Below are 8,788 nucleotides of genomic sequence, written 5' to 3' on the forward strand. Positions count from 1 at the left end.
CAAAGGCATCAATTCAATTTTTGTCTTCCTAAGTAAATGTCCAGCTTTGACATGCATTTGAGGACATTGAAAATACCATGGCTTGGCTCAGGCACATCTTAGCCCTCAAGGTGACATCTTTGCTTTTAACACTTTAAAGAGATATTTTATAGCAGATTTATGTAATGAAATATGTCATTTGATTTTTTTTTTTTTTGACAGCTGTTTCCATGGGTGTTGATTGTAGATCTAAGTAAAAGAAAATCCTTGACAACTTCAAAATAGATGTCTGAAGACACTCAAAAACAGCTCTTGAATGTAGAGAAGCTAAAGCAAATGGAAGAAATGATGAAATGAAAGAGCTGAACAGAAAATTTCAAAGGATAGCTCAAGAAGACAAAGTATTATATGTGCAAATATCTGGTTGGAAAACCAAAAGGGAAGAACACATTGGGCATTTGTCAAGCAGGAAGAACTGAAGAAAAATTCAAGCCTCAAATTCAAATATCAAAGGATTCCATTGGAAAAATATTGAATGGCACAGGAAGGAACAAAAGAAAATGGAAGGAATATGCAGAATCACTCTACCAAAATGTTCAACCATTTCAGGAGGTAACATATGATCAAGAACTAATGGTATTGAAGGCAGAAGTCCAAGCTGTAATGAAGGAATTGACCAAAAGAAGCCTGTAGGAAATGAAGAAATACCAGATGAAATATTTGAAGTAATGAATGTAATGCTGTAAGTATTCACTCATCTATGCCAAGAAATTTCAAAGACAACTACCTGGCTAGTAGACTACAAAAAATCCATATTTGTACCCACACCAAAGAAAGGTAATCCAACAGACATTATCAAACAATATCATTAATAGCACATGCAAGTAAATTTTTCCTGCTAATATTTCAAAAATCATTACAGCAGTACATCAATGGGGAACTGTCAAAATTCAAGACAGATTCAGAAGCAGATGTGAAATGAAGGATATCATTGAAAATATCAGATGAATCTTAACTAAAAATAAAGTATCTGAAAGATGTTTACCTGTATTTTATTTACTAGGCAAAGGCATTCAACTGTGTGAATCATAATAAATTATGGATAACATTGAGGAAAAGTGATAATTCCAGAACAATTAATTGTGCTTGTGAGGAACCTGTACATAGACCAATCAGAACAAGGTGAGACTGAATGTTTTAAAATCAGGAAAGGTGTGTGTCAGGTTGCACCCTTTCACAATACTTATTCTATCTGTATGCTGAGCAAATCTGAGAAGCTGAACTATATGAAGAAAATGTGGCAGCAGGACTGGAAAAAGCCTCATTAATAACATGCAATATGCAGATGACACAACCTTACCTGATGAAAGTAAGGATAGCTTGAGTACTTATTAATGACGATCGAAGAATTAGCCTTCCATATGGAAAACATCTTAATATAAAGAAAACAAAAATCCTCACAACTGGATCAATAAGCAACACTATAGCTAATACATATAGGAAAATAAAAAGTAAATCAAGTTTACCTATTTAGAATCTCAGGATTATTGGATTATAATTTCTAAATTCAAAAAGTAGAAATCAAATATTTATAAAAGGATTTTATAAATAAAAAGGTAATTGTCAGTGAAAGATAAGAAAATCATTCTGAATATGTCATAAATTTGCAGTGTATAAAAGTGTGATACTGGTAAATCACAACATTCACAGTATATGTTATCAGAGTTTACCAAGGCCCAGAAGAAATATATGTCAAAATCATACACTCAATAAACTCTGAGTTTACATTTAACAAGCCAGTTTCTGATGACCAAGATGGCAGCAGTAACAAGATGCAGATGAACAGATGATAAAAAATAACTAGTTGCTAGACATTCCTGTTTCCTATAATAATGTTTATCTGGCCACTCTGGTCCAATGTTTAAAATGGAGACATTATTAGCAGTAAATTTTACAGACTTTGCTTTGACCTGGAATTGTCCAGACCTTGACAAAATCTTTCCTAATTATTCTGACAATGCCTCCAGGTGTTGTCTTTCATGGACTCATGCAAAATTATTCTTATTAACCATGTAACATCACCATTTTCTGTTATTTGTTTTTGTTTGCCTCTAGTTACAATGGTGACAAAACAGAAGAGCCCATATAGAAATGATATATTAGGAAAGTCCTTTAATGAGAGGACAGGATAGAGGAAGGGGAAAAGCTAATCAAGGATTTGCCTCAGCTAGAGATGAGCTTCATCCTAATCCCACAGGGAAGACCTGAAATTTATATTGCACCACAGGAGTACCCTCCCCCTTGATGAAAGTGACTTCACTTTTGAATGCCCATGTCAGACCACCATGGGCCAAATTCTCCTTGCAAGTCATAGGGGGTAATATCTTCTGTTTGGCCAAGAACTGAGCCTGGGAGAAGGGAGGAACTATCAGTCAAAATTCACAGTAGCAGAAAGATGGGTGCACAGGTTAGCGAAATGACCTGCATTGGACACCAGAAACATGCATTCCTTGTACTGCTTAGATTCACTGTGTGCCACATGAAATTCACTCCATCCAATGCACAGCTTCTCTAGATTCTAGCTAGCCTCATTTTTCCGGAAAATCCTGTAAGAAAAGAGTTACTAAGATAATCAACCTCCTGTGCTGTTGGAGATGGTTTCTGAAGCCATAACTGAAACATCATCTTCCACTACCCTTTCTACATTCTCTTTCTCTTTGTCTAGCACTTCTACTCATCCACATAGTTTGTGTTGTGGTAAGACTCACAGTCCTGAATGGGTCCAAGCCCCTGGTTATCATGCCTTTATCAGAAGTACTGGCCCATATACATTTACAACTATAAAGATGTTCTAATGTGTCAAACATATTTCTCTCAGCCACATTAGGATCAGATCCATTATCCATGTCAGTATGTTAAGTAATGCCTTTTTTACTGGTCCACAGCTTGAGGAGACCAAATAAACCAAAGTTAGTAAGAATCTTACTGTGTCCTCTGGCAGAAGCTATCTCTGCTTAAAACAAAGATTTTAAGACCCATAGAGCCTACAGTTGCAGGGATGTTATTATTCATAGGTGCTGTCAAGTCACTTCAATGCACAGCAACCTACATATATACAAAAGAACAAAACACTGCCGGTCCTACTCCATCCTCACAATCTTTGCTATGTCTGAGCCCAACACAGCAGCCATTGTGTCAGTCCATCTTACTGAGGGTCTTCCTCTTTTTCAATGACCCTGTACTTTACCAGACATGAAGTTGTTCTCCAAGAACTGCTTTCTCCTGATCACATATCCAAAATACTTGAGACAAAGTCTGGCCATTCCCGATTCTAAGGATCCTCTGGCTATATTTCTTTCAAGACAGATTTGTTTGTTCTTCTGACACTCCATGATATATTCAATATTCTTCATCAACACCATAATTCAAAGGCATTGATTCCTCTTTTGTATTCCTTATTTATTGTCCAGCTTTCACATGCATATGTGACAATTAAAAACACAATGGCTTGCAGGCAATCTCACCTTACTCCTCAAAGTGACATCTTTGCTTTTTTAACACATTAAAGAGGTCTTTTGCAGCAGATTTGCGCAATACAATACATCATCTGATTTCCTGACTGCTGTTTCCATGGATGTTGATTTTAAATCCAAGGAAAATGAGATCTTTGATAACTTAGGTGTAAAAGTTAGGGAGAATTTTAAAGAGCATAAATTTGATATTTACTATGTAAGGTTTACTTTCCAATTTTCAGAAAAATATGTGAGTATGTCAGGAGGCTAATTATTTATATTTTATTTATTTTTAATTTTTTTATTGTGATTAGTGTGAAAGTTTACAGACCAAATTAGTTTTCCATTCAACAATTCGTACACATTCTATTTCATAAAAATAATTGGAATCCTCACAATGCCACAGCACTATTCCCATTTCTTCTATGTGTTCCTCATTTCCATTCATCTTCTTTCCTATGTTTTCATGCCTTAAAAGAATTAAACACTTCATGAATCTGTGAATCATCCTTACACAGGGGCAATGATAAAATTCTCTGTATTGTTCCAATTTTAGTATATGTACTGCAAAAGGGAGCATTTGATATGCATTTTGGTCTTTTCTTTTTTTCCTGTCTTTTTAATGACATTTTGCTTTCTTCCTGTATGGTGTCTGGATGTCACCACATAGTTCATCTGATTTTTGGTCATTAGTGTTTAATTCATCTAATCTACTCTTCAGATAGACTCTAAATTCAGATGGGATACACTCAAAGTTGTACATTTGTGCTTGTGGACTTGTTTTAATTTTCTTCAATTTCAAATTGAACTTATTTATGAGCAATTGATAGTCTATTCCACAGTGAGCCTCTGGTCTTGTTCTGACAGATGATGTTGATTTTCTTCATCATATATTTCCACAGATATAGTCTATTTGGTTCCAGGATCTCCTACAATGATCCTCTGCCTACTGGTTGACAGTGGTAAGTGAGCACCATCTAGTTCTCCTGGTCTCATGGTCATATATTCTCAGGATCCCATGGTCTACCAGTCTCTTGAACTAATTGTTTCCATGCATCTTTGGTTTTCTTCATTTTTCTTTCCTCTGGACAAGTTACCTTCATTTCTTTTTGTGCCTCAGCCAGCAACACAATCTGAGGATTCATGATATCTTATCTGCCAATATAAGACCTTACACAACATTGGTTTTAACTAAAGGACTAATGTTATAGGAGAAGAGTTATATCAATAGACTTTGAGAACAGACTCCATATGTCACACCATCCAATAGCTAATGGTCTCATTAATAGAGGCAGCTTGGAGATGAAATAATGGGTTGATTGAGTTCTGTCCTTTATGACTTAACATTCGTCTTAATAAGGTGGCTAGTGTATGTACCAGTGTATTCAATTACTAGAATACATAGGTCTAAGAAACAAGAGTGGACTCACTCACCATTTATCCCAGTGACCTTTTAGAATTTTGTACTTTGTATCTCTGATATCTTTTTCAACAACCTAAATGGTGACAATACATGTGGATTTCCTCAGATGGAATACACAGGATAAAGACAGAAAGGTAAACTTATACCAGGAACACATGTCAAACTCAGCCAGAAATACTTCCCTTTTGAAGATGTAATTCTTTTTTATTTAAACCATGTACCACAAGGTTGTTGATTTGTCTCTTTGAGAGATGACACGTACTATTTGTTGTGAGCAGATAAAACATTCACTTTGAAAAGAGAGAACCCAAACTTTCATGCCCCTGCCCAGCCACCATCTCTGCCACCACAGCTATTCTGTTAGAGAGCCCATTGCATAAGAACTAGGATGGCCAAGGACAGGTGTTTCCTGATATATACAAAATGAATCATTCTGCTCACTTGATTGTTTAGTGCCTGGTTGTTTAATATGCCCTGATGGGTATTAACATGTGAGACAAAGATATACTTTGTGTCTATACATCCATCCACATTCCTCTTCCCCAGAACTCACTGTCCTCAATCTTTCAGCCTTGTTTGTTCCAAGCCAATGACCACAAGCTACATTGCTTGGCAGTGCTTATGTGTCTCTATATATACTTGCCTTAGGTTATTTCTCTATTCAAAAATGTGGCTCTGGTTCTGTCTTTAAGGATGCAATGCATACCTTCAACTGATGGCAGTTATGTGATTATGTGTCCCCAGTAATAGGAATCCATCAGTTTGGGAACAAAAACGTAGAAACATAAGTGACCCAATTGAGAAATTTGTACTTCTAGTTATTAAAAAAAAAAAAAAAGCAGTTACTTATACTAACAGCAGTAACTGAGCCTGATCATGAACTGCTATTCCTTTCTTACATCATGGGAACAAAGAAAAATATGTTTCACTGAGGGATATTCAATAGGCAAAGAGCTTCTGTTAATTGTAATCAGACCACACTCACGGGAACCTGTGGTGAGATCATTATCTGACCAAAGGGATTTAAAAGGAGTACCAACAACATCCATTATGATCTCTATTTCCAGCAGTTAAACAGAGACAAACTACTTTTTATGAGGTTAGGCACTTCTACTGGTAAAAACCCTTCTGTTAGAGGCATAATACCACCATGCCTCTTCTAATTAATTCTACTACTTCTCATGAATCACCACTTCCAAAAGGCACTGCCCCATCTATAACCACTCATTCCACTCAATCATATACTATCATCTCACTCAGGCACTGATGCCTCTTCATTATGTACCATAATTTTTTTAAGGAATAACTAGTTAGTTTGACATGTTCTTCTCCTACCTTTACCAATACTATCGATTCACAAGAGACCTTGACAATTCAAACCACTTACCTGTTGGTTGCATGGTGGTGTCTTGTATGCTGCTTGAGACTGGAGGCTATGCCACTGGTATTTCAAATAACATCAGGGTAACCCATGGTGGACAGGTTTCAGCAGAGCTTCTAGAATAAGGCAGACTCACAAGAAGGAAGAGGCCATCCACCTCTCAAAGAATTGGCCAGTGAAAACCTTGTGAATAGCAGTGAAACACTATTTAATATATTACTAGAAAACTATAGAAATATCCCTGAAATACTATATGACATAGTGCTGGATGATGAGTCCCTCGGGTCAGAAGGCACTCAAAATATGACTGGGGAAGAGCTGCATCCTCAGGGTAGAGTCTATCTTAATGATGAGGATGGACTAAAATTTTGGGACCTCCATTTGCTGATGTGGCTTGACTCAAAGTGAGAAGAAACAGCTGCAAGCATCTATTAATAATCAAAACATGGAATGTATGAAGTATGAATCTGGGAACACTGGAAGTTGTCAAAAATAAAATGGAACAGATAAAGATTATTATCATAGGCATTACTGAAATGAAATGGACTGGGTTTGCCCACTTTAATCAGAAAACTATGTGACCTACTATGCCAGGAATGACAAATTGAAGAGGATGCATGGCATTCATTGTCACAGTGTTTCAAGATCTATCCTAAAGTACAATGTTGTCAATGATAGGATAATCATATGCCTACAAGGAAGACAGTTAATACTACTAGTATTAAAATTTATGCACCAACCACCAAAGCTAAAGAGGAAAATTGAAAATGTTGACCAACCTCTGCAGTCTGAAATTGGCCAAACATGCAATCAAGATGTATTGATTATCACTGGTGATTAGAATGCAAAAGTTGGAAACAAAGAAGAATCACTAGTATTTGGAAAATATGGCCTTGGTGATAGAAATAATGCTGGAGATCACATGATAGAATTTTGCAAGACCAATAACTTATTCATTGCAAATACCTTTTTTCAACAACACAAGCAGCAGCTATACACGTGGACTTCACCAGACTGAGTGCACAAGAATCAGAACAACTATATCTGTGGAAAGAGGCAATGGAGAAGCTCAGTGTTTTCCACCAAAACAAGGCCAGGAGCTGACTGTGGAACAGACTATCAACTGCTCATATTCGAATTCAAGTTGAAGCTGAAGAAAATTAAAACAAGTCCACAGGAGCCAAAATATGACCTCGATTATATATATCTCTCCTGAATTTAGAGACCATCTGAAGAATACATTTAATGCATTGAACATCAGTGAGTGAAAACCAGAGGAATTGTGGGATGGCTTGAGAACATCATCCATGAAGATTGCAAAATGTTTTTAAACAGACAAGAAAGGAAGAAAATACCAAAATGGATATCAGAAGAGACTTTGAAAAATGCCCTTGAGCAGAGAGTAGCTAAAGCAAATGAAAGAAATGACAAGATGAAAGAGCTGAACAGAAGATTTCAAAGAGCAGCTCAAGAATACAAAGTCAATTATTACAATGAAATGTGCAAAGACCTGAACTTAGAAAATCAAAAGAGAAGAACACACTTGACATTTCTCAAGCTGGAAGAACTGAGGGAAAAAAAATAAGCCTCAAGTTGCAATATTGAAAGATTCAATGGGAAAATTTTTGAATGATGCAGAAAACATCAAAGAAGATGGAAAGAATACACAGAATAACTGTACCAAAAAGAATTGGTCAATGTTCTTCCATTTCAGGAGCTGATATGATCAAGAATCAATGGTGTTGAAAGAAGAAGTCAAAGCTGCATTGAAGGAACTGGCAAAAAATAAGGCTCCAGGAATTGACAGAATACCCACTGAGATGTTTCAAGAAACAGATGTTGCACTGGAGGCACTCACTCAGCTATGCCAAGAAATTTGAAAGAGAGCTGCCTGGCCAACTGACTGGAAGAGATCCATATTTGTACTCATTTGAAAGAAAGGTGATCCCACAGAATGTGAAAATTATCAAACAATATCATTAATATCACATTTAAGTAAAATCTTACTGAAGATAATTGAAAAACAGTTGTAGCAGTATATTGACAGAGAACTTCCAGAAATGCAAGCTGGATTCAGAAAAGGATGTGGAATGAGGTATAACATTGCTGATGTCAGAAAGGATCTTGGCTCAAAGCAAAGAATACCAGAAGGATGTTTACTTGTGTTTTATTGACCATACAAAAACACTTGATTGTGTGGCTCATAACAAATTATGGATAACTTTGAGAAGAATGGGAATTCTCGTACACAATTATTTTTGAGGAACCTGTACATAGACCAGGACTCTATCATTCAAACAGAATAAGGGGATGTTGCATGGTTTAAAATTAGGAAGGGAGTTCGGCAGGGTTGTATCCTTTTACCATACTTATTCAATCTGTATGCTCAGCAAATAATCTGAGAAGCTGGTCTATATAATGAGGAGCATAGCATCAGGATCAGAGGACAACTCATTAACAACCTGTGATAATATGCACATGACCCAACTTTGC

General features: G+C 36.3%; 1 non-coding gene across 1 annotated transcript; it reads right to left on the bottom strand.

Moving 5' to 3' along the window:
- Window positions 1–3,964: 3,964 nt before the first annotated feature.
- LOC122151229 lies at window positions 3,965–4,071 on the bottom strand. Its single transcript, XR_006164042.1, has one exon. It is a non-coding gene; the product is annotated as a U6 spliceosomal RNA (small nuclear RNA).
- Between the last annotated feature and the right edge of the window lie 4,717 nt (window positions 4,072–8,788).

This window comes from Orycteropus afer, unplaced genomic scaffold, assembly GCF_000298275.1.
Source record: "Orycteropus afer afer isolate SDZICR_OR568_19922 unplaced genomic scaffold, OryAfe1.0 scaffold00335, whole genome shotgun sequence".
Classification (NCBI taxonomy): Eukaryota; Metazoa; Chordata; class Mammalia; order Tubulidentata; family Orycteropodidae; genus Orycteropus; species Orycteropus afer.